This window comes from Pygocentrus nattereri, chromosome 29 (assembly GCF_015220715.1).
Source record: "Pygocentrus nattereri isolate fPygNat1 chromosome 29, fPygNat1.pri, whole genome shotgun sequence".
NCBI lineage: Eukaryota > Metazoa > Chordata > Actinopteri > Characiformes > Serrasalmidae > Pygocentrus > Pygocentrus nattereri.
This window is the reverse complement of record NC_051239.1, coordinates 8023491-8050915: the sequence shown is the minus strand read 5'-3', so window position 1 is coordinate 8050915 and position 27425 is coordinate 8023491. Positions and strand designations below refer to the sequence as shown.

The 27425-nt window shown below is 39.3% G+C and overlaps 1 protein-coding gene across 4 annotated transcripts in view; it reads right to left on the bottom strand.

Moving 5' to 3' along the window:
- Nucleotides 1–27425, bottom strand: part of gpat2 (glycerol-3-phosphate acyltransferase 2, mitochondrial) — a 309817-nt gene that overhangs the window by 144821 nt on the left and 137571 nt on the right. For all 4 annotated transcript variants that reach the window (XR_005129900.1, XM_037536042.1, XM_037536041.1 and 1 more), the window contains exon 3: nt 22239–22381. The gene's annotated coding sequence lies outside the window, so the exon portion shown is untranslated. The remainder of the gene's footprint in view (nt 1–22238; nt 22382–27425) is intronic.

The window sequence follows — 27425 nt, the reverse complement described above, 5'->3', positions numbered from 1 at the left end:
TAAGCTTTTCATTTTCAGCGTCCACTCTTTACCTTAATTACAGCTTATATTCTTTTCAGGACACTCACTTTCAGATTTTCTGCAAGGAATCTGCAGAGATATTATTTACATATTACCTCCAAAGTTCATTCTTAGAAGTTGGTTGGATTTTCTGCTTCTCACAAACCAAAATATTCCCAAACACATTCAGTGACACTGAGGTCTGGGGTGGTCAGTCCATTGTTCTGAGAGCACCAGCAACTTTTTTATTTGATTGCCAATAATCATTTTTGTCTATTTACTTTTAATATCTTTTAATAATTTTTAACTCCAGTTTTGGAAACCTTTTCCCCCCACTTCTTCCATCCTTTTGACTTCTTCCATTCCTTAAACAAATGAATGATCTTATATCTAATTAATAAAAATAGAAACTAGGTCTCCTAACAACCTCCTAACAAGACCTGGGCCAACATTCACAAAGCTTCTCAGAGTAGGAGTGCAGATTCCTCTGTTATTTACGTTAACTTTACTGAGTGGAACAGATCATAAAGATCCTCTGAGATACTGTACTCTGTGCATACGGGTGCTGGTAGACCACCAACACTGTCCCCATCAGATAAACAGTACTTAAAGCTTTCATCTTTCAGAGAGAGGTGTTTCTGCCCATCCTTTCACTGTGAGAAGACCAATGTGTAGCTGATCAAGAAGAACCTCACTGAGAAAATAGACAAAAAATATTTGCAAAAGCAGAAAATACAACCAACTTCTCAAGGGTTCAGGCTTAGATCTGGAAAAGTATCCCTGTAGATTTCTTTATAAAACTGGAAGTGAGTCTCCGGAGAAGAATGGAAGCTAAAGTTAAAAATTGCACACAACAATACTGAAAGAAACAATATCATATTTTTAGTTGAGGCTTCTGTGTAATATTTTGTTAAACAGGTTTCCTACTTTTGTTAATATCATATACTTCATGGTCATTTTGACTGGAAACTGTATAAATAAAAGGCTGCACAATACTGTACACGTCCATGTACATATACAATTCAAACTGTCTGAGTACTTCTGAAGTTATAGAAACCTTTAATCAAAGTCAAGGCACGCCAGCAGGTCCTGGCTATTGAAGAGGTTGAGAAAATCAGTTTACACCCCCTTTAAGACCCAACTGAGGTTCTGCCCTGTCCCAGGGGAATTTTTCCTTGTCTGAATGGTCCTGACCTCCTGTTGCCTGAACTGAACCACATCACTATATCACCTTTCTTTTTAAACACACACTGTGTAATATGTCCTAACTGCTACTGTACTCACTCTCATCGTAAACCTTAGACTGTAGATCCTGCTGATATTCCTAGTTATGATTTTACTCACTGTGCTGTAAACTACCTCATACTACTTAGTGTAACACCTGCTCTCGTGTAAATACAACCAATTTATAAATAGACCTACTTCTATTTTTACTCTCTCATACTTTAACTCATGTTTGATTTTTTATTTCCACCTAATATATGTAAGTTCATGTGCAGGTATACGTCTTGTAACACTGCAATTTCCCTTCAGGATCATTAAAGTTCCGTCTATCTCTATCAGAAACAGGCTGAACACTCGTTTCCAACGGCCCATTACATTTTTCTCTATTTCACTGTTCTGGCACATTTCTTTCAAAATTTGCAAAACAACATATAATGAGATAGAAATTCAAATTATTATTTTGTCCAGATAACACCGACTGTCATTTATCAAGGTCATTTAGAACTGAAATATATTAGGATTATAATTAAAATAAACTAATGCACTTTGTGTTTAAATGAACCTTGAATTCACTTTTAAATTACTTTTTCCATTTTCTTCCTCATTTAACAGGACACCAAAATAATTGCATAAATTAATACATCTTTATATTGATAGTAGGGAACATTAGGCACGTGAATGGTACTAATATTAATAATAGACCAATAATGAAAACATATTGACACAGGACAGTGGACAAGTTTGTGTCTAAACTGTTTGAGCATCCTTTAAGAAAACTCATGAATATCTCGGTCTATTATTTTCACTGTAAAAGTCTTCACACATGCCCACTTTTTAAAATGATTCAAATTTTGCTTCAAGCCTCTTACATTAAGGGTTTATATAACAGCTTTATATAACAGGTTTATATAGGACAGCTGAGACCATTGGGGTGTCTCTCCCCTCCGTCCATCCCTCACATGAACTTTTTGTCACTGCTGCTGTCTGGCAGAAAGTACCGGAGTATCAGTGCCATCACTGCCAGACTCTGCAACAGCTTTGTTCCTCAAGCAATCAGGTTTTTACCCCCCTCCTCTTTTGATGCTCCTGGAACATTGCTGCTAACACTGTGTTTACACTGTTTATTCTAGTTGTTCTACCTCAGTAACTGCTGTGTTTATGCATGTTATCTGACTGCGTGGCTCACAGATCACAGCATGTTAATATCTCCGCACCTTATTCCACGACCTCATGTCCAGAAATGTGTGCTGTGTTGGTGCTGCACTGTCCTGTCTGTTTACTGTGTCTAATGTTTGTTTACTTTATCATATTTATTGTTTCTAGCTTATTTTTTTGTCTGCACGTTCGCACTTTGCACCTTTCGTTCCTTGTTGCACCGTGTCGTTCATGGAGGAACGTAATTTCACTCCACTGTGTACTTGTACATAGATGGAACGACAATAAAAGCCTCTTGACTTGACTTGACCAGGCAGAAAGCAGGGGACAGGCTGCTGCCAGCTCTAGGTTACGTTGATGCAGAGGCCTTTCCAGCTCAATCTATTCTAATACAGGTTAAGTGAAGGTTCAGATTTACATCACAATTTGTCCAGGGACACGAAAACATGACACGTTTTTTGTTCTGTATATATGTTTTTTTTTGCCCTCAGAGATAAACTACAGCACTACTGTAGAAACCAATGAAAAACATCAAGAAGCTGAAAAGAAGCAAATCAGAGTGCTATGAACACCAAAAGTAACTATTTATAACACTTGATCTCATGAGGATCTCAGAGGTTGATTCAGAAACCGTTTCTAAGCAACGGGGAATAAAGCCTGGCAAAGGGGATTTAATATTAGATTTGGAAACCTGGACGGCTGGTCAGAAAGAGGAAAGGGAAGGTACTCGCGAAGGAAGAAAAAGTAGACAAAAACAGCTCATTCTGTCAGCTTTTACTTGCCAAAGTTATGCTTTCACCAAGAGTGAGAGTTAAAGAATTCAACTGATTAAATTACACTCCTTATAAAATACCGTCATTAATACCGACGGATAGTTTCATATAGTGAACCACGATTTAAGACCAGTTAGCTTTACACCTCTTATGCCAAGGACTATCCAAGTCATTAAGATGTCAACATGAAAAAATGTGTGGTGTCAATCAATAATAATAATTAAAAAAATAAATAAAAAAAAATCATTCTAAAATGTTGCGATTATTCATGATTAATCATAAAACTTCAAAAAGTATCTTCTTGTATTTTTGTGGGGGGATAAAACAATTGAATTCATGAACTGTATGGCAGTAAAAATTAGTGGCTAAATTGTGCTTCTGCTCAATGTACATCCATTAATCATCTAGATCCATCCATCTGAAGAACCATTTAACAATGTAAAGAACCCTCTAACGATAGATTCGGGTTCTTTGAGTGTTCATGGTTCTATATAGAACCATTGTCTTTAATAAAGAGCCCTTGAACCACCTTAAATGATGCGGCACTAGCATTCTGGCGCCTCGGCAACATGTGACTCAGTTTTTACGTCACTGATCAGCTGTCAGGATCAGCTAAGTTAAAAGAAGAATTGAGAGAAATGGCTCTGATACCCAGACACAGCCGATCGATCCATCCACCTCTAGTACAGATTCAATTGATTTTCAGATTTTCTTTTTTTGCCTGTGAAGACATCCTTCAGTTCCTACTACAGAAAACTTCATTCTAACATCGCAATATACTTTCTACTCATACAAGCTGAATCATGTTAGACTTCAATTTTACATTTCAAAAAGTTTTACTAGTACAAACTTTTTCACTTCAAATTGAATTTCCAATTAATGCAAAAACTGCCCTCTAAGTGTTCATTAAAACGGCTCTTCTGAATTAAACATATCTATGCTCAAACTCAGGCTTTTCTCCTTTGGGCATAGTGTGCGAAGCCTTGCCACATTCAATTCACTCAATTACGGCGTGAAATTTGGGGGTTTTGCCAAGTACAGAGACAATCCCTCTGGAGCAACCTGGGGTAAGTGCTCTGCTCAAAAGCACAATGGCAGTCACTATCAGTTCAACCTCATGACCTCTTGAATAACGGCTAAATTGTCTGACCGCTGGCTGTGACCACTTGGACGTGTACTGGACTCGGACGTCATCGCTAAACTCATGACAGCTGGCATCAAACTTTAAATAACGTTTTACAAGTGCCTGAGAAGAGGGCATGGAGCTGTTCACCTCACATTATCCTCACATCATCCATATCCATCAGGTTTGGTTCCTCCACCTCAAGAGAACAAGCCACAGTCAGGCGCATAATCAGGACACCAGTGAGGATCACTGAATATAGTGCAGGGTGATGAAGCATGCTGGCAAAATTACAGCTGACCCCTCTCATCCTGGACATTATCTCTTCCAACCACTTCCCTCTGATTGAAGATTCAGGCCTTCAAGACGAGTACAACCAGACACGCTAACAGCTTTCTCCCCAGAGCTGTAGAACTCATTAAGTCTCACTTTAAACTTAAACTAAACCTAACAAACATCCCTTAAATGTCCTATAGTACAATTCCTTTGTAAAACAGTGTTTATTAAACCAAAATTTCATATCACTCTATAATATTTTGTCTATCGATGTCTGAGGAAAACCTTGTATTGCCAAAATGGCAATTTCACAGGAGAAGGAAAAAAACCCACTTTACTTTTAATGCAAGTCAATGGAACCAGAACTTTTTCCAAATTATTTTGGGCTGTTTCTTTTAGCCCAATTACCGTGAAATTTATAAACAGTGTAAAGTGTAACGGGTATTGTCAAATTATGTCAAACTAAAAAAACGACAAAAATGGAGATATGAGGTTTTCTTCTGAAAACAGCGATATGATAGTTATTATGTTACAGGTCTATTAAGACGGACCATCCAGTATGTAAAGATATTCATATGTGCAAATGTGCAGACATTCACACATCTCCTAAGCTCCTCTCACATTGACCTTTCATTATTATTCTGTTCCATTTATTGTATTTTTATTTTATTTCTCTCTTGATTGTATTTGTCTGTGTGCTTCTCTATGTTCTGTTCAGCAGGTTACACATCATACATGTGCATACTCACTAAAACAAACTCCTCGTATGTCACATACATGGAGAAATAAAGAAAATCCGATTCTCTTCTCCGTTTTGTGAAAGTCCGCCAGACGTCTGTGATGTTCAGCTGCACTCTTCGGTTCATTATAGTCCTACCTTTAAAAATGACTCAGCTCTATTTTAGAGCTAATAGATCTCTTACAACAAGGATTTTAAAGTAGTCTTTCTTGTTTAAACTACTCAAAAACATCCCCTCAGAAAGAACTACGCAGCTAAGACATTAGACAGTAAGAGTGAGTTCTGTTTCAGGATAGATTAGTTACAGAATTGGACCACATTCATAATTTTTTCCCCTCCAATTCCCAGTCCAGCAAGCCCTGCTGATATTGGCCTGATATTGATACCTGCTATCAGATGGTGGAATCAATGCATTTGTTTTCATGGACTATTCCACACTGCTGACTAGCACTGGCTGTGCATTAGCTTTTAGTAAATTAGTTAACTATATTTGAAAAAACAGAAGAGTAAGGAATATCAACATTAGAAATGAAACAAAACTCTATTTCAGCTTGGAATGGTATCAGAGCAATAGAAGGCATGGTTAAAAAGCCATCTGTCTGAGCTGCTACTATGGGCCACTGTGAGAACGCAGTGCCACTAAATATGCATCATCAGTCACAACAGACAATTACACAGCATTCTGACAATTCTGACACAGGCCAAAAATAAACGTTCTGCAAGGCAGCTCTCCAAGTCCCCAACCACAACAAATGGCCTGCAATGGGAGCAAAAGTCAGAGACCACCCTTCATTTTCTTAATTTATATATGTATATATAAAAATCTACAAAGAAATCAGGGATTTTTTTTTCCATACCACCAAAGTTCAGCCTTAGAAGTTGGCTGCATTTTCTGCTTCTCACAATACAAATATCAAACACGTCCAATGATGCTAAGCTCTGAACTTCGAGGTGGCCAGTCCATTATTCTAAGAACACCAGCAGCTTGACTGTTTGATTTGCCATTGTTCAATTTTTGCTATTTTTGTCCTCAGTGAGGGCTTCCTGACAGCTACGCATCCTTTCCAAATCTGATTTTTTCAGCAAATTTGATTTTTTTGTATGGCTGTTCATGTTATGTTTTAAATGTGGTCTGTATACGACATCAGTCTGAACAGATCAGCTCCTAAACTGACACGCATGTGCGAAAGAACTAATGATTCATGTGTCTCATCCATTACAACTTTATCCATTACACCAAATGTTTAGAAGGTCGAGAAACTATGACGAATGTGGAGGAGGCCTGACAAAGTAGCATGAATTCCGATCTGGCTGTTCAGACTGAGTCACATTGTTGCAGATCGGATACGTTTTGGATTTTATTACCACATATGAAAGCGTCTCGTATCGGAATTGAAAGTGTCAGATTTTTTGCTGTCCATACTGACACACATCTGTGTCACATATGGGAAAAAAAAGATCAGATTTAGGCCATTTTTACCTGCTGTGTGAACAAAGCCATGATGTTGAGTTTTCCTCTCACTGTGGAAAGATGGACTGTGGATTTTTTTCAGATCTAAAGCAAGAGTGGAGCTTGATTTTCTCTTCTCTCTCAAAGATAAAAGCTTTTCAAACAGTTCATCTTTCGGAAACACTTCTCTCTATTTTTTCCCCCATTTGACTTCATTATGCAAGTGAATTATCCGATGGTCAGTTTCCTCAGAAATATCTTCTGAAAAGTGAAGAACTTGTACATAATGGCCTGGAAATTAAATAAAGGATGTTTTCTGACTTTTGCACACTGTGCTTTGAGATCTGATGAATACATTTGTGAACTGATGATGAGAGTAAAGCTAGTCCTTGGAAGTATCGCTTTATTTCATCCAAAGTTATTCACTTGATTTATGAAAGCAAATCTCAGATTTGGTCAGGATGCTCACAGTACAAATGAAAATGAAAGATTTGCTAGAGGCCAGTGTTGGACAGTAATTAAGTAAATGTAACTTGTTACTATAAGTACGTTTTGTATATCTGTACTTTGTTGAAGTTTTTCCATTTTGGGTGACTTTTTACTTTCATTCCACTACATTTCCAAGTCAAATATCTGACTTTTTATTCCACTACATTTTGAGAATCCTCCGGGTTCTCCGGTTTCCTCCCACAGTCCAAAGACATGCGGTCAGGCCAACTGGACATGTTAAATTGCCCCTGGGTGTGAGTGACTGTGTCTGTCTGCCCTGCGATGGACTGGCGACCTGTCCAGGGTGTATCCTGCCTTCTGCCCGATGACCGCTGGGATAGGCTCCAGCACCCCCCCACAACCCTGACGGAGAAGCGGCTTAGAAAATGGATCGATGGATGGATGGATGGATGGATGGACAGACGGACGGACATTTTGAGAAATCTGTCGTTCCTTTTGGTTTATGTGTGTATAAAAGTGCAACGTCAAAACAAACGAAGCGCAAAGCAAGAACACCAATCAGGGCACAGCGGTCACTTTATTTTGAGCTTGTTTTAACCTGTTGGACATACTGACCCAGGGCAAGCAAATCCACACTATACTTAAGTCACTGCAGCATGTAAAGCAGAATGAGATTAATGCAAACACTGATTGACAAATCACACATCAAAGAATTTGTGAACAATTATAACATATTGCTCTCGATTTTGTGGGTACAAAGAGCACAATATAGAAATATGTCCACATATGCAGTCGAGACTGACGCGGCTTTTTTCTGAATTTCTACAAACACCATTTCATTTTATAGTAAATGAGTTTGGGCTGGTTGATGTTTATGAACAGACGCCTACAGATCAACATAGTAAAGGAGCTCATCTGTGATCCTGAGATTAAAGCCAGTTTTTATTCAATTTAAACTTGGAACTAAGTTGTAAATAAATCTTAAACTCAAACTTGTTCATAAAAAATTCATTTCAGAGCCACTCGGTTCTCCCTGATGGAAACTGTTTACCTTCAGTGTTTTGTGCTTCTGATCATTTTAATAGACGTCAGCGTCACTAATTAATGACGTTCTATTAAAAGACTGGTTTACCAAGAGAGACGCTGGAGGATTTTCACCTGAAATGAGTTCATGAAGCCAGTCTGGTTATAAAAATGATAACAGGGTATTAAATTATAATAATGAATCTTTTAGTACTTTTACTTTCAATACTTAAGTACATTTGAAGGCAAATACTTTAGTACTTTTACTCAAGTGGAGGTCTAAAGGGAGGAACTACTACTTTTACTGGAGGAATATTTTACCTTGGGTTTCTCTACTTTAACTGAAATACATGATTTGTGTACTTCGTCCACCTCTGCTATGTGCTGTAGTCATGTGTGATATATAAGTACTGCAAAGGTCATTATTTCAATAAGGATTAGCAAGCAATAAACTGAGTAGCCGTATAATAAACAACAAACTTTCATACATAAAAAACAAGTAAACATAAAGGTTGGCTATTCGACTGCAGCACAAAATCCAGTCGCTTTTCACAATGTTTCATCTCAGATATCATAAATTCATATTCCCTCACTGTCGGCTCTTCTCAGCAATCACTTCCTCTCTTATACCCCCAGTATGTGTAGAGGCATAGTGGAAGAATGACTGATGCTTTTGCTGCTCCAGCTCTCTCTCTCTCTCATTTCCACATTTAGTGCATCTGGCCTTCCTACATGTTCTCTATCTCCCATTTCTCTCTCTCGAACTTGATAGACTGGCACAGCACCTCATCTCTTTCGCTGCCAAGCTCTGTTACGACTGCCTTGCTGCCATAAATCTTCAGAATAAACTTGCTTAATTGGTGTAAAACCACTGTTTCCTCCTTTTCCCATCCAACAGACACATGAAGTGAACCTTATGTACTGGGACAGTGACAGGTGCTATTAATTACAAAAGAAGTAAGTACTTTAAAGCACAGTACAGAAGCAGGTGAGGAAGAAATCATTCTTAAGCAGTGTTGGGATAATTACTCAAAAAAGCAGTTCATTACAAATAAATAGTAGGCGGTACGGTCAAAACATTATTTTTAAATTTGACAGATTTGACTTTTAATATACATATACACACACACACACACACACACACACACATATATATATAGCAGTTGTATCGTCGTAACTCCTGGTTCCACTGACTTACATTAAAAGCAAAGTAGGTTTTTTCCACCACTCCATGAAAGACTCCCCAATCAAATAGTGCAACAATTCAAGAATAATGTTTCTAAACATAAAACAGCAAAGAACTGCTTTTCATCTTCTACGGTACATAATATCATTAAAAAATTCAGAGAATTTGCTGGCCATGACTTTTGGGCCCTCAGATGGCACTGCACTAAAATCAGACATGCTGCCACCTTCTCTGGGCCCGAGCTCATTTAAGGTGAACTGAGATGAAGTGGAAAAGTGTCAGATGAATCAACATCTGAAATTCCTTTTGGCAATCTTGGACACTGTGTCCTCCAAGCGAACTACCACTCAGCTTGTTGTCAGTGCACAGTTAAAAATCCAGCATCCGTGAGCATATGAGGGTGCATTAGTGTACATGGCATGGGTGACATGCACATTTGTGAAGGCATCATTAATGCTGAACGATATATACAGGTTTTAGAGCAACATATGCTGCCATTTAGATGAAGTCTTTTTCAGGGAAGGCCTTGCTTATTTCAGCAAGACAATGTAAAACCACATTCTGCATGTATTATAACAGCATTGCTCCATATAAAAAGAGTCTGGAGGTCTGCAGTTCAGACCTGTCACCACTGAAAATATTTCATTTATGAAATGAAAAATATGAAGGAGACCCTGAACTGTTGAGCAGCTGAAATACTATATCATCAAGAATGTGAGAAGATATCACTTTCAAAACTACAGCAGTGTCTCCTCAGTTCCCAAACACTTAGAGTGTTGTTAAAAGAAGACGTGATGAAACACAGCACTAAACACGCCCATGTCCAAACTTTTTGGAACGTGTTGGCATCAAATTCAAAATGGGCATATATATAAAAAGTAAAATTTCTGTTTCAACATATGTTATCTCTCTAATATTTTCCTTTAAAAATATGGTTTACATGATTTGCATATCATTGCTTTTGCATTTTTATTAACATTCTGCACAGCGTACCAACGTTTTGGAAATGGGATTGTAGATATCAACTAGATTTAAGATCATTTCACTTGCCACTTGTTTTTTGCAGTGTTAATATTATTAGCCTACTACATTGAAAATTAGTAGCATATTTATGTTCATCCAAAAAGCTGGCATAGACATTAAAACGAGCCAAGAAATAAAACCCAACATTGTGTTTCTGCCGTATATTCATCACTCTCATCTACAGCAAATGTGCCATCCATAAGCTAAAGCTTATGAAAGGCGTGAGGTATTTAGTGAGACATTCAGTCTGTTACCCTACAGGCTGCAAATAATGGTAACAAATAAGGCCTTTCATGTAGTTCTTTTGTGTGATTTCTCAGGTAGCTGAACTGGAGTACAGCAATTCAGCAATTCACAGTTTCTGGAAGTGAGCCTAAAGGAAGAGTTAAGGAATATTGAATTTGTCCATCGAACCTCTGAATCAATATGGCATGCTGGCCGAATGTCCTCAACAGTGGTAAATACACTAAAAATAAGAGACAGTGACAATCTCTCCACTCCAGAGCCCAGTGTGTGCGTGTGTATCTTACATAAGGAGTCGGTGTGGAGTCTATTACCTCCTAATAGGCTGCTGTTAACCTTTCAGTCATCCTCTCACACCACAGACTCACAGAACAAGACACATCCGGGAGGAGAGGGGGCATTAAAATGAAGTGGGTGGACTTCACATTCAGGGGCTAACCTTTAGAAAGAAAGGGAGAGGGAGACGGGAAAAGTAGAGTGTAGTGAGGCAGAGAAGGTAGAAAAAAGGAAAAAGGGGAAGAGATAAAAAGAAGAGAGATAGAGACGCAGAAACAGAGAGGGGGGGGTGGGGGGTGGGGGTGGGGGGGGGTGCAATAGAGAGACAAACAGACAGAACAAGTCATTAAGCTCAAGTGGGTCTCAGGTTTTGATGCTCCAGTCTTGATTCAAGTCCTGAGTCAGTACAGGTACGTCTCAAGTCATGTCCCAAGTCCTAAGCAAGTCAGTCTGCATTCTTCAGCTAATTTAAGCCCATTTCAGCACTGAATAGTGGTAACACTGTATATTAATCTTTTAAATAATTTGCTTGTACCTTTCCAACAAAAATATAAAAAACACGGCACACAGAAAACCCTGACAGATATAATGATATTCACAAAGAGAAGTTCGCCTACACATGAAAATAATTCTAAAAGTACTACTGAACTTAAAAAATACTTTATATTTGAAGAAATGTTTTGGGAACATTGGATTCACGTGATTAAAACAAAAACTAAGCACTGAAGCTAGCTCAGCCAACTCAAAACAACTGCTGGTTTGAACTGAATCTAGACGACGAAGTTTACAGACAGCTCAGTGAAATTATGATGGCTGTACGAAGCTAAAGCTGACTATTCTTCTTATTCGAATTTTCTGATCCACCTTAAATGGTGCAGCAGTTAAGTTCTGCCGCCTGATCGCTGAACCATTCAAGGCGGAACGACAAATTCCAATACAAAGCTTTCGGATAACTTCAGCCTCGTGGTGAATGCTGCGCTTATTTTACCTGCAGAAGCAGGTAAGTTAAAATCGGTCACATAGAGAGAGCTGTGCTTATGTGTTGCTGCCATGAGGAAGAGGGTCAGTTTGTCCAGTAAGCTTCTCCAGTAAGTGTTCAAGTGCTGAGCGAGGAAACATTGATGCTTCACTTGTTACTAGCTTATGGAGGCAAACTTGAATTCTAGCGCTTCTCTTGTGTTCCGTCATAAAAGATAAGCCGAGCAAAAGCACAATAACTGTGTAGAGTCCTGTCTGTATTTTGATGCTTCTCTGTTTCTTCCACGTTGGGTCTCGACTCTTTCCGAGTCTGAGTCGTCGGTGTTCGAGTCAAAGTCGAGTCACAAGTCTTCCTTGATTTTGAGCTTAGTCTTGGGACATCAAATTTGTGACTCAAGTCAGAGTCCAAGTCATGAGAATCAAGTGGACACCTCAGCAGTGAGAGAGAGCGAGAAAGAAAGAAAAAGACAGCAAGACAGAAAAAGAGACATATAGGGGGGTAAGAGTGAATAACAGACAGAGGGAAAGACAGAAAGAAGGTAGAAAGAGAACGAGAGGAGAGAGAGGAGGAGAAAAGGAAAGAGGGGAGAGAGAGAGCGCAAAAGGAGGTAGTGAGGGAGAGAGAGAGAGAAAAAAGAGAACAAGAACGAAAGAGCAAAAGAGTAGGAGGAAGAGAAAGGCGCAGAAGCGAAGGGAAACAGCATGGCAGAGATGGAAAAGAAAAGAAAATGAAGGGAGGTGAAGCTGGTAAGGAGGGAGTGCTGTGTCTACATGAAAGAGCGAGAGGGAGGAATAACCTTTTTAGGGTGAAAGGCTAGCGCTGAAGGAAAGAGAAAGCAGACAAAGCCGTCTCCAATAAATAAGAGCGAGAAAAGCCTCATCAAAGACAACTTCACAATAGAGCATTAAAACCATCCCACATTAGTCATAAGACAGCAGGTCTAATCATTCTCACAAACGACTCCAGGCCTTCGCAGACGTCCCTGCCCACACGCTCTGAACACAACACCAATTCTCTCCACATGCAAAACGGGTTTTAAAAAAAGGTAATTACAGTATCACAACACAGTTCACTGTCTCTCTATCAATCTGATGGACAAACTGTGAAGAGGAATTCCTGAGATTCTTCAAAATTTCTACAGTGATACCGTTCAATCACTGAGAAGCAAACAAAGTCATTCTGAGTGGTTTGGTGTGAAATGATTCAAAAGCCACGTTTACATGCAGCCTGATAATCCGTTAATAATCCCACTAACAGCTCAATCAGAATAGAATACGTCCATGTAAACAGCTCAATCGGAATAGACTAATCCGATTGAGGCCAATCGGAATACAATTTCTATTGAACGAGCCGGGTAAACCTCTAAATAATCCGTTAAATAGAAGAATATTAGTCATGTAAACGCCTGAATCCGATTACACTCCAATCGGAAGGTGTAAGAACCTTCTGCGCATGCGCGACGCGTCACGGCGAAAGGTTTATACTGTTAACATGGTGGAGCAGAAACTGGCCTGCAGAGGAGACGAGGTTTATACTCTGAGCTTTAAAAGACGCCGGTGGGATGGACGGCCAGCTTCTGTGTCTCAGAGCACGACGTCTTCCTTTATAAGTGCATGTGAAGGACATTTTTCTGAGACTGACGTCAGTTTAAAGCAATTAAAACACAAGCGCGACAACTGGACACTCATCTCACGCCGACTGGACCTTACGTGATGTTCGCTGTCATGGTAACGTTTACTCTCAGCGCTGCTCCACGCATGTGCGTCATTCTGCATTGGATTACTTGCAGTGGGCATGTAAACAAAGATTTTCATCAGACTGTTGAACAGAGTGAGCATAAACACCTCAGTCTGAATCTGTAATCTGATTGTATTCAATCAGACTGGCAAAAATCTTTGCATGTAAACACAGACACTGTAGAGGAACTTACCCTCTGAATTCTTTACAGTGGTGGCGATGAGGACCAGGGGTCACAATGGCTACAACACAAAATTAGCCATTGTATTTACCATCTTAAACCACCTGTGAACCCACAGGAATCTACGTTTTTTTATGTAATGTTTATGGTGAAATACTGTAAAAGTCTGTAAAAACATACTAAATCACAACAAAAAAAATGTTTCGTGCCCAAACTCAAAATTCAATGATCAAATCTAGCAAAAAACACTGATTGTGTTTACAATAAAAAGCAGTAAATAGTAACAAAATTATTTAGATTCAGATTTCTGCTGTAATGTCATTATTTAAGTGATTAGCATGTTTCCAACAAAGTTGGGACGCTGAGCGAAATGTACATAAAAACTAAAAACAAATGGGGTGCAAGTCATTTAAACCCTATATTTAATTGAAAATAGTAAAACGACACCGTATCAGATGTTGATATTGAGAAATTGGATTGTTGTTTTGAAAACAAATGTTGACTTGTTACCAGTTAACTATTTAGAAATGTTCTCCCCGGTTCATTTATTATACCATTTTAGAAGTCTTTTGTTGCCCTGTCCCAAATTTTTTGAAATGTGTTGCTGGCATGTATATATGAAACCTCTCTCAGTTTCAACATTTGATATGTCGTCTTTGTACCATTTAAAGTCAAATATAAGGTTTAAATTATTTGTATTTACATTTACATTACATTATTTACATGCTGCATGGCGTCCTAACTTTTTTAGAAACGGTAAAAGAGGTAACCAGCATACTTATAAGATCAGATTTATGCTATTATCAGATTCAAAGAAACCTGAATAAAGAGAGCTAGATTTTAGCTTAGTAATCAGGTTTTTCAGGACACGTGCACCCTTACTCTGATTTCTTTCCTTTTTCTCAAGCACTGTTCAGATGGCATTAGTTTTACACAGAAGGGGTGTACTGTTTATGACTAATCTGCATGGGATGACAAATATTGGTATAAATGACAGAGATGGAAGTGGCTACTCAATTAACTCACTGTCTTCATTCCAGGAAAGAGCAGGAAGCATCAAAACATTTGATTTAGCAGTTATTCCGTTTACCCAAACCATCTGTCTTGCTATCTTGAGTGAATGCACTATGTCAGTCCTGTTGTCATTTGCAGCGAAATTCGCAGCCAGCAGCCAACATCACTACATAAAATACAAATAATCACTTCTTCGAGAGCCTCTATAACTAAAAAAGTCCTATCCCACAGAATGATAGCATTTTTACTTTTTTTGTAACGTTGATTTGTAAACACCAATAAAAATGACACTATCCAACCTCCTCATTAAAACTCTTTCTGGGCTTTAGTCTGTGCTCCTGCACAAACAGAGGGTTGAGCTGTCCTGGAAATAGCAAGCAGCATTAAAACAGCACCCGCGAGATGGCAACAAAACATTTTTTGGGGTGATCCTGAAACCAATTACATGCATGATGAAACAAAGAACTGGAATATTTTCCATCTTCTAGATCAGGGGTGTCAAACTCAACCACTACAAGGGCCATATTAATAAATCTCAGCAAATCTGTGGGCAGCTGTGTTTTTATTTCATTTTTACCTAACATTTTGACCCGGGACCCAAATGGGACATTGTTTCTTCAACCCATGCCAAAACTGCAACAGCAAAATAGGAACTGAATACTTATTAAAAAACTATTCTATAGTTTTAGGTAGTTTGATTTTAAAACTGCCCATTTACATAGGCACCAGGCATCTTTTTGTTGGCCCATATTGTTGGTACATCTCAGGGTGAAACGTGCCAATAATAACAGAAATTAAAATCGTTATGTGGGCTGAACAGGACGGCCGGACTTGGCCCACAAGCCTTGTGTTTGACACATGGGTTCTAGATGATGTATATTCATACTTTCCCACAAACGGCTCCATGCTGCAGCATGAAGTTTGAATTTTGCATTATGTTCATGTCATTTCATCTTCTGTGAGTTTATTGGCAGGCAGCAAAACAGAAATCCAGTTACTGCCTGACTCCTGCGGACCTGGAGTTTTCCCGTTATCTGATAACACAGGTGCACGTAAACACTTAACAAATTACTGAGAAAATATGATTTTCTGCAGCTATCGGATTATTAAGTGCATGTAAACACACTCATTGTCTCAGGTATTATGCAGTGTATTCGTAACCATGTAAAAACTTCCCGTGAGGGAGCTTTTAGGGGCATTAAGTGCTACCTTCGGACATACAGCGTACTAAGACTACGAGCACAAGTAACATTCATGGCTTTCAAGATAATGATATTCCTGTGAAACTCTCTAAATCACGTATAGCGTTGAATTCATCCAGTATTCTGTGCATCACGAGTGCATGTAATTATACACATTTTACCTCACTACGTCACACTGAGAGAGTCGTGGTTGAAATGAATAAGCTTTGTTGGGCTTTGTTCCCAATTTAATAGCACAGTCCCTGAGCACAGTGCTGCGGTAATGGCCTCTGTGCGTACGTGTGTATGCGTGTGTGCTTATGTGTGTGTGTGTGCGTGTGTGTGTGTGTGTGTGTGTGTGTTCTGTGAATGCACCTTTGGTCAGACGGACATCAAACAAACAGAAAAGGCACCAAACCGCTCCTCCCATCTATTCATTTCTCTGCATCTACTCTCTCTCGCTCTCTATTATGCATCTCTTCTAACTGCCTCCCATCTTCTACAAAAGACTGCATGCAATTCTTATTTTCATCTATGCATCCACTCTACTGCTCCTCTGTCTGTTTTAGTCCATTCTTTGTCCCTCCAACAGGGCTGGGGGGCTATTTTAAAAAAGTATTTTGTTACAAATGACTGATCGGTTAAAGGGGCCTTCCACTGATCTCCATGATTAAACTTATAAAATGATAGCTAGTATGTAAACAGTTATTCAGAGTGGTGTAATGTGAAAAAAGAGAAACTTACTGAAATGTAACTGTTCAAAGGGCAGTGTTAGGCGGTATAATGATATGGTACACTGCCATTTTAAAAATGACACCAGTATTTAAAAATGATGACGGTACTTTAAAATTATAAATCGGTCAAATTTCTATTCTACAGGTAAATAAACTAGTTCCAGTCAGTTATATTTTAGAGGGGTCACTGACGATGGTGTGGGAGATGGCCGATAAGTGGCACTGATAATAATGAAAATAAGGAGAAATCAGAGCCAGGACAAACCTCAAAAGGAAAAAAAACAGTATGAAAGCAGCTTAGCGACAGCTATGAGCTACAAAACACAACAAAGCACATGTTCACTCCAACACATTGGGCAACTGACTTTGCGCTCATACATATTCTTCAAATGGGTGTCATCTTAGCATTAATTTACTGGAACCAAATGCTGTGGAGCCAATTGTTGTGGTGTGTGTGGGACGTTTGAGCTGCTAAGCTCTTGTTAGCTTTGTCAAAATCCAACAGTCCCAAACACCACAGAACAGGTTCAATTTCAGCCTCGTCAGTCCAACACTAGTCACACGACTTTTGCTTCCTCAGACATTAGTTCTTATCATCTAAACTTGTTTCTGCAGAGCAGCAGTGCTGGCATTATAAGGGTCTGTAACGTCAGCTTTAAGAGCGGCTGTTAGCCCATCAGACTACAGATCCAGGTTTAATCCTGCTTTTCTGCCCTGTCAACGCCAGCTGATCGACTTCATTCAAGTGTTTTTATGTGAGTTACACAATTTTTTACCTAACATAAGGCAAACGGAAATGCACAGCTGAAAGAACATTGGAGCTCAAATAGAGATAACTGTGCTTTGTTTGTGAAGAGGAGAGCGGGCACAAATTAACATGGGGTAAAATACAATACAGATATTTGATGTAGTTACACAGGTTTAAGTAGAACCCGCTTTTCGTCATGCTCTCGTATTCTCTCTTACTTGTATTTCCTCTCTATCTTAAATAAGATTCATCCATTTTCACCTATTTATTTCACTTGTAAATCATTACAGAACAATGCAGTAAACTGTAAATGGTTTAGGTGCATAAAGTTTACTAGGTACTTTCAGTATGAACCTCTTCCAGCTGTACAGATGACGTCAACGCCACAGTCAAATTCATCCCAGACCCGATTGAGCATGACGGCTCTTTCAGTGCGATTTCGGAGGTCATCCAGTGTTGTGGAACCAACGACGAACACTCTAAGCTGTTGGAGGTTCACTGCAGTTGAAAATCATGTTGCACAGTTATGAATTCACTCTTACTGAAGTGGAGAACTGAAGTGTTTTCACTGAACGAACAAACACACAGTCAACATTTAGGCTTGAAGAGGCTGCTGTCGGTGTTACCTATGAGATAAATCTCCATTTAATTTCATAGATAACACCACATACGGAGGTCTATTACAGATTACTAAACAACTCAACGCAGTTCGAGGCAATTTTGAACATTAACTACATTAGCTTGTTGCTATGTTAGAGTAAGTAGCTCCTGTGGACACCTTAAAAAGCCTTTTCAAAGAGACATTCCAGCCAAAAACTAGCATTTAATATGATATTTGGTATGTAATACACTGTGATGCAGCATTGCACCTCTCAGCTGCATCAGTTTGACAGAAATCACAATTTTGTACCTTATCACTCAGCATGCATTGCACAGATACATGATGCAACCACTGGGAATCCTCCACTACAATGAAAGAAATCCTAGTTACTAGCATATCCACAGATGTAGTGGATTCCTAGGAGTGATTTAGCTATCCAACCTTTTTCCGTATTAGCCAGCTAGTAAAAGAATGAAATCATTTCAGAGAACCTGACCTCAAGCATATGTCCCTAAAGAGTGGTCAGTGGTTTCTGCCACCTTCAAGATACATCGTCAGAAGTGCATTTCGAAGTCTTTAAACCGGAAAATCTCTACAGACCACTCTGACACCACTGTAGCATGATTATAACAGACGGAGTGATGGCTGAAATTTTCAATTTGGCAGAAATGTCTCTTTCACTCTTTCCAAAGAAAGCTACTTTCTTTTGGAAATAAACATTAATCCACGCGAAGAACAGCCAAATCATAATCACAAAGAGTGCCTGTTATCATCCTGAGGAAATCAAGTCCCCATAAAAAGCTTAATACACACAGACTTTGTGTGGCATTCTATGGTCTTTTGTATGACTGTGTGTAAATGTTGCTCTGCTACATCTACCTCACCTAACCTTAACCCAAACTAGAGCTTTGGGCTTTTTCTAATAAAAGCTTCAATTAAAAAGGCCCCCAAAGTGACAGTAAAACAAAGTACACACACAAACTCACTTTTCGTCACCCAGCTTCATAAACCTTTTTTCAAAGCCATCACTGGGGGGAGTGTGTCGCTTGCAGCCCCCTAGCTCCAATTTTTTGAAACTCAATTTTCATTTGCTCACATTCCACTTCATCCATCTGCCCCATCCATTTACTTGATTATCTTTTTTTATTTGTTTGTTTATTATATTCATTTACTTTTTTATTTGCAAAAATCCTGCCTTTCCCTCTCCATGGGGGGCTCGTCTAGGCTTGACGGATGGTCTCATTTCTTTTGCATTAGCGCTAACTCTCTCCACAGATCACGGCATAAAATAAAGCCATAACAATCCTGCGCCCATCACGCTAATGACGGTCATAAAGAATCCCTATCTAATTATGCACGCACATCCAGCTAATATGAGATCAAAGGTTATTTTTTTCCCCGATTTGGGGGGAAAAAAATGGGAGGGAGGGGAATAGAGTTTGCATTAAAACAAATGAGATGCCTGAAGCTGAATGGTATTCTCAAACTGATTAGAAGAGGCTTCTGTGATTAAACAGAAACATTCACTCTTTGCGAGCAGAAGTGACATCGACCAAAAAAAGTCCCCTTTTTTTGAGCTCATAATTAAAACGTTAAGCTAACGAAATAAACGCCGGGCCACAGAAGTTTAAGTCGCTGCATGTGCAGGGCAGTAGGGTAGTTAAGCTGTAGCGGCTGTTCCATGACTCAGCCTGCACACTGTTCACAAATCAATGATTCATGGAAAAAGGCAACAAAGTTCGGCGAATCGAATGGTGCACAGAAAGCGATGCTAAAGACATCAGACTAATGAAAAGGGTGAGTGCAGCTGTGCGTCGGCAGAACAGTAGGGAAAGGGAGCTAAGCAGCACCGGTGCAGACAAGTGGAGAAAAAGAATCCTCATTAAGAGTTCAGGTAAATGCAGGCTGAATGGGAAAACTACAGAAAGAGACATGACAAAGTGTGAGAGAGAAAAAGGTATTGGGGCCCAATCTGTTCTAAAATTATCTCCTCCGGTTATCTCCTCCACCTCAGTGAACCCTGTTTTTAAAACAGCCAAACTTCAATTAAGTTCCAAACAGGACGACATAAACCAGCTAAACAGATTAAGGGCTGTAGGTAAAATTCTTGAGCTGGCAGCACTGGTGCAATAAAGTTTTCAGCATAGAGATTAAAAACTGCGTAAAATGCTTCTAAACACAGATTTCATTTTCTTTCATCTCTCACTCTCCAGGGTATATTTTGGTTGTTCTATCTGAATTTACACGGCCAAATCGTAAGGCAAATTATTCAGTAACTGCAATGCAAATTTTTATTTATTTTTTGTAAAAGCTCCTCTCAAATGAACAGAACATGTTTTATGATCACATGATATTGCTGTATGCTTACAATTTACTGCTGAAAGCCGAAAATCTCAGACGCTCTTTGTATCGTTTTCACTGATCACTGAAGAGACACCATCTGTTTATAGTTTATAGTCCAGATTTGTGGAAAAATGGGTCGGCATTCAGTAGAAAACAAAATTGTAAGTTCAGCTTCTTTTATTATAAGGGTTTAAAATTACATAATCTATTTGACTGGAAAGAAGAGTCACAGTCTCAATATGACGGCCACCTTCTGAATGTAGCTTATGAAATACGATGGTTATGAAGAATATGCCGAAGCATGTTTTGGAACCACCGGTGGTTCAAAGGAGTTTAAGGGATACATAATTCAGATTCCCAGAAGGAGGCGAAGTTAGACCTTTGCGTTTTTTCTGCATCTTTGAAAGGGAGGAAACCCACACCAGCAGAAATGCACATATAATTAGTTATAACTTTGCTTTTTTTCAAATGTTTTCAACTGGAGAGACATTGTGTGCTATTTTAATGATATTATGTATGGTAGATAATGAAAAGCCAAAGTTCTTTGTTATTTTACGTTGAGAAATGTTTATTGATCGTGCAGTCTTTCACAGAGTGGTGAACTCCTCATCTTTACATCTTACAAACTCAGCTTCTCTGAGATGCTCTTTTTACACCCAATCATGTTTCTGGCCTGTTGCGAGTCACCTTCCAGGTGTTTTTATTCCAGCCTTACACAACTTTACCAGCCAAAAACCTTTTTTTCTTAATTTACCTCTTTATTTTTGCTTTTTGTTCTGTTGTTTTGTTGTCTTATCAAGTGGGATGTGGTTTTCATCAGCGTTGTAGTGATAAATTATAAAACTTGTGTCCATATCTGCATGCAGCCGACTTTCTCCAGTCAGGAGCTTAAGTATGTTACTAGCAGAAAAACAAGGGCCTATTTTACTCATTTTACATCCTGAGCCTTTTTGCTCCTACTCCAGAGGAGGTAAGCTACAGTGGACCAAGAATTACTTGGGGGAGCTTGCAGTACTGAATGTTCCAGCCTCTCAGAAGCCTTATCTGTGATATTTTAAAAACCTGCTTGAACAAGTTGCTGTGGAGACCGACAGAGCAATGAAGAAAGGGCAGCAAAATGTTGAACAAAATAGAAAACTAGACCAACCAAGACATGCAAGCTTTGTTCAGTGCATCAATTCTGAAGACATTCAAAAAGATTTTGAGCTTAGAAAACATGGGAAAACCTTCCAAAACATTTGGCACATTTATATGAACTGAAAATTGCTGCAGTTGGTTACTTTTGTTGTCACAAAACAGGAATTAATTAAAAAACTGTGAAGTCCAAGAAGCATCACCTTCAAGAGGCAGTCATGACATTTGTCAAATATTTTCAACCTCAGTGCCTGAATCCAATTTCTGGTCCTGTATTTTGTACAACTATTATCATCAACAGTTTAATTAAGAACCACTGATTACGCCATCTAGACCTGGAAACTAGATTAGAAGGCTGAAGGCCTCTGGTGTAAAATAATGATTTTTATACACAGAAAGCACAACTGAGCAGCTCCTTAGCTCCTTGCTTTGTGCCCCGAAATTCACAACCATTCGTTTAGCCGTCATCTTTCATCTGTTTTTTGGGTCCCACCCTTCGATGGAAAGTGGCTGTAAAAAAAGCAATCACTGTCCGGAATGGAAAGGCACTTCTGTGAGAGAACCCTTCTTAGTCTCCATAATAGCAGCCAAATTTTTTGAGATAGAAAAGCCACACATAAACTCGCACATTCACTATTATCTTACCAATTCTGCCTTTAGCTTCAGACTGTCCTCGGCGTGTGGGGATCCATGCAGAACTCAGCGCTGGATCTCATGACCAAGTCCTTCAGTAAAAATGCTGCGAATGTGCCTCAAGGCTCAAGGTTATAGAAGTGCCTCTTCTCAATCTGAAAAGAGACAAATGGAAATAAGGCCAAAAATTGCCATGTGTTGGACAGTGAAAGGCTTCAGAGTTGTGCCAAAAACATTACAGTTGACCCTGTGTGCACTGGAAATCCTCCCTTTCAAAAAGTCAACCCTCAGGAAGACATAAACGCCCCAATAAAACAACAACTTCTGCTCCCTCAAGCAGTCTTTCTTATGTCTGAGCAGTTAAAGCAGTCACGCTCGGGTTTAATATCATTTCTACATCACTGACCTTTTCACTTCTGAAGTGTTTAAGTCACTAAGTAGTTACTGGTTGAAACAGAAAGACAATTCAAATGTTCAAAATTAGCATAAAAAGTGCTGAATTTTATCTGTACTGTCATCAGTGCTGATCTGAGACAAGTAGAGCTAGGGCTTTTGTTTGGACCATTAATATTACCCACTGGAATCAAAATGGTATTGGTCAATTCCTGAGTTGGTTCCTAATTATGTTGGTAAATGTGACATGTTAGGACTTCAGCTTCAGCTCCTGGAGGCCTAACTAATGGCTAAACCTTTCATAGAAACCATGGGAAAAAATCCTGATTAGACCATTTTCTGTTGGACATTTCAAGGATTTAACTATTTTGTTTCCAACCAAGAACTTTAAAGTTTCACAAACTTGAAGCAAATTTCAAAAAAAGTTAGTAAAGTTGTTTCCATCAACTACGATTAACATGAAGATTTCAAAAGATGAGATGACATGCCTGTGATATACAGTGCAAGACAAGGAGTGTGCTCTACTTACCTGTGCTGGCTCGCCTGTTAACAAAGTGACATGATCAAAGAACCCGTTTAAATAGGGAGTCACTGGCACTTAAACCGGGTCTTAAGTAAACTATTGCCCTGCATACCTACAATTAGAACCCCTTTCCAAAAACGTTGGGACACTGTGTAAAATGTAAATATAAATGAAAACAGAATGCAATGATTTAAGATTTAGAGACCCTTATTAGTCCCACAACGGGGAAATTTCACCTCCGCATTTAACCCATCAAGTGAAACACCACATACACTCTAGTGAGCGCACACACACACACACACACACACACACACTAGGGGGCAGTGAGCACACCTGCCCAGAGCGGTGGGCAGCCCAATCCGCAGCGCCCAGGGAGCCGTTGGGGGTTAGGTGTCTTGCTCCAGGACACCTCAGTCATGTGCTGTCGGCTCTGGGGATCAAACCGGCGACCTTCCGGTCACAAGGCTGGATCCCTAACCTCCAGCCCATGACTGCCCCCCAGATTTGCACATTTGCATAAACCCACCCAACCCTACAACAGAACATAGAACATCAGATGTTGAAAGTGAGACAATTTGCCATTTCATTGAGAACTTTATGGCAGTAATGAAAAGTTGGGACTTGGCTATGTCTACCATTGCGTAGCATTCCCTCTTTTAACAACAGACTGTAAATGTCTGCAAAGTGGGAAGACCGATTGCTGGAGTTTTGGGAGAGAAACGTTGTCCCATTCTTGTCAGATGTAGGGCTCTAGCTGCTCAATAGTCCAGCGTCTCCCCTGCCGGATTTTTTATGTCATGACGAACCAAATGTTTTCTCTTGGTGAAAGGTCTGGACTGCAGGCGGGCCAGTTCAGCACCTGGACTCTTCTGCATCCAGTGCAACAGCATGGCTTCGCAGTATGTCGTTTTTCTGAAATATACGTCTTGCTGAAATATACAAGGCCTTCCCTGAAAAAGACACTGTCTGGATGGGAGCATGTGTTATTCTAAAACCTCTATATACTGTTCAGCAATGATAGAGCCTTTCCAGATGTGAAAGCTGCCCACTACATAGGCACTAACACAACCCCATTCCATCAGAGATGCAGGCATTTGATCTATTTGCTGATATCAAGCTGGATGGTTCCCCTCCTCTTCAGTCCACAAGACACAGCATCCGTGGTTTCCAAAAAAATTTTGATTCATTTGATCACACAACAGTTTTCCATTTTGCCTCCGTCTATTTTAAATGACCTTTGGCCCAGAGAAGATGGTGGGGTTTCTGGATCACGCTGACATATGGCTTCTTCTTTGCAGCTTTACAGTTTTAACTTGCATTTCTGGATTGCACAGCAAACTGTCTTCACAGACAATGATTTTTGGAAGTGTTCCTGAGCCCATGCAGTGATTTTCAGTTTTTATGCCAGGGCCTCCTGAGGGCCGAAGATGCAATATTAACCGTCGGCCTTGATTCTGAGAATCTTTTAATGATGATATGAACTGTAGATGGTGGGACATCCAAAGTGTCCGCAATTTTACGTTGAACATTTTTCTGATATTGTTCCACAATTTTTAGTTTTTTTGGCTGATTGGTGAACCTCTGCCCATCTTTGCTTCTGAGAGACTCTGCCTCTCTAAAATGCTCTATTTATACCCAGTCATGTGAGTTAGTTACACCTTGCTCCTTTTTTTATTAGTACCACTCACTTTTCCAGCCTTTTGATGCCCCTGTCCAAACTTGTTTGAGATGTGTTGCTGCCATCAAGTTCTTAATGACTTTTTCATGAAATTGTAAAATGTCTCACTTTCAACACCTGACATGTGTTCTATTGAATAAGTGTTCTAGTGAATAAAATGTGGGTCTATGAGATTTGCACTTTATTTACACTTATTTACATTTTATACAGCGTCCCAATTTCTTGGAACTCTTGGAAGGCTGTAAAATAAAAGTGTTAATAGAAACATTTGTAGCTGTCCTTACTGAGAATAAACTGTCACTTGTGGATTCAGAAAGTACTTTTCAGTTTGACCATTCTTTGCTGTGATTTCGCACAGGCTGTTGTTAAATGTCACAACTTTGATGACTGTATTTTTGTATGCTGAATCATGTTTGCTTATAAATGCAATGCCCACCACTGCACAACCAGTCCATATACTGAGTGGATACCTAAATGCACCCAAGACTCACTCACAGCACATGATGCATACAATGGACGGATCTGAACCTTTATTAGCTCTGGGTAGGCAGTTTTGACAGGCCTGTGTCAGCTGTATATGGCTGTAACACTAACAGTTCAGTGATGCGGGTGTAGCAGAGCAGGCAGTGGTCCATTTAATGAGCAGTGATGTCAATGTCCCACTTCATGGCCACCCACAAACTCCCTGTAATCGCCACCATAGCAAACATAGTTTCCATTTTTCTGCGTTTCTCTTCAATCACTCATCTCACCTCATCCAAATGTAACAACTTTTTTTGCTTTATTTAGGCTTTTTTTATTTCTGGGTTTGCCATCCAGTTTTTTTAATGCAAATTCACAAAATTTACTTTGCCTTATGCTGAGGGAGACATTCAAAAAGACATAAAAAGGTCTACCAAAAATGTAAATTGCGAAACATTCCAAAAGTGGTTATGCCACTTTGGTTATCTTGAATAATGCTAACGGTTCCTGCAGTGCAGCGGAATCTCAAAATAGGAACTCATTTAGGAATGTGGTGGTTTGGGAAAGCTACAGAACTCTTTAGTACCTCAAGAGAATCCAGGAACCTGTGAAAACATGTGAAAGTCTTCTGGTATAGGTGTATGATAAAGTTCAATGTGAGATCTATCATATATCTATAACAGAGTTCTAAGTTTGGACCAAATTCCTGGTCCTGGATTTTGTAAAAGTGGTGCATGAACACAAACAGTAATGGATGTCAGTCCCACTAATGAAATTCCTACAATAACTGCACAGTATACAAGAAGCATGATGGTACTACTGAACACAAATGAAATAAAAGTTCTCATTTCACAGAAATCCATTCTTTTCTGAAGGTACAGTCTGCCTGGGGGTACCCCACCGTCTTCTGTCCATTTTGATAGATAACAGTAACCATGTTTACATGCAGCCTAATCTGTTAATCATCCGACTACAAGCTCAATCAAAATAGAATACATCCATGTAAACACCTCAATCGGAATAAACTAGTCCAACTGAGGCCATTCAGAACACAATTCCTACCCAATTGAAAGAAGTGGGTGATCCTTTAAATAATCTATTAAATAGAAGAATAATAGCCATGCAAACACCTGAATCCAATAACATTCCCAATCTGAAAGTTTAAGTCACATCATAGTGAGAGTTTATAACGTTCAACGTGGCGGGAGCATAAACTGGTCTGCAGAGGTGACTAAGTTTATGCTGTGACCTTTAAAAGACGACGATGGGACAGACGTCCAGCTCATGTGTCTTAGAACACGATGTCTTCCTCTCGGCCTTCTTTAATAAGTACATGCGGAGTACGTTTTTAGTCTGACATCATTTTAAAGCAACTAAAAAACACAAGCCAACTGGAAACTTGTCTCACTCTGACTGGACCTCACGTCATGCTGGTCGTCATGGTAACAGATTCCTTGTGCAGAGCGAGCATAAACACATCAACCTCAATCTATAATTGGAATGTATTAAATCGGACTGCATGTAAACACAGTCAGTCACACAGTATCAGAAACCACATGTGTAAGTCTGATCAAGCTTACTTAACAACTAAACAGTCTGCACAGTTGGTGGGGTTTAAGCTTCTTTCACTTGTTGCCAGTGTAAAACCAACGACGCAAACTTCAAAGAGAATGTCTTGGCTGACTGATTTTACCTGAGGTAAGAGAAAAACTGCATATTTACATTCTTGCTGAACTATCCATTTAAAAATAAAACTTCTGCACCATTTTATGCCCTTTTCTAGCGTGAAAATAACAATGGGTCCAAATGATCTTTGGGCAGTTTTAATGCTGTATATTCAATGGCCCATGAATGGTACTACTGCGATGCTCTGCACTGCAGCTAATGAAACAGGTACTTTGTGCGCACTTGAAATATTGATTGTATTACTAATATTCATTAACCTCTACAAGAGTTTTTCATTTTACAATGTGAACACAGAGATTTGGCTACGCTCCTCAAGCCAATACACCAGAAAATATCTCAAATATGCTTAGTCAGTCATCATTAGTTGAAACTAGCTGCTGAATTCACTTTAGAATGTCCCTCATCAGAGCAAATAACTTTTATGAAAGCAGTTCCAGACTGAATGTACCCAGAGATC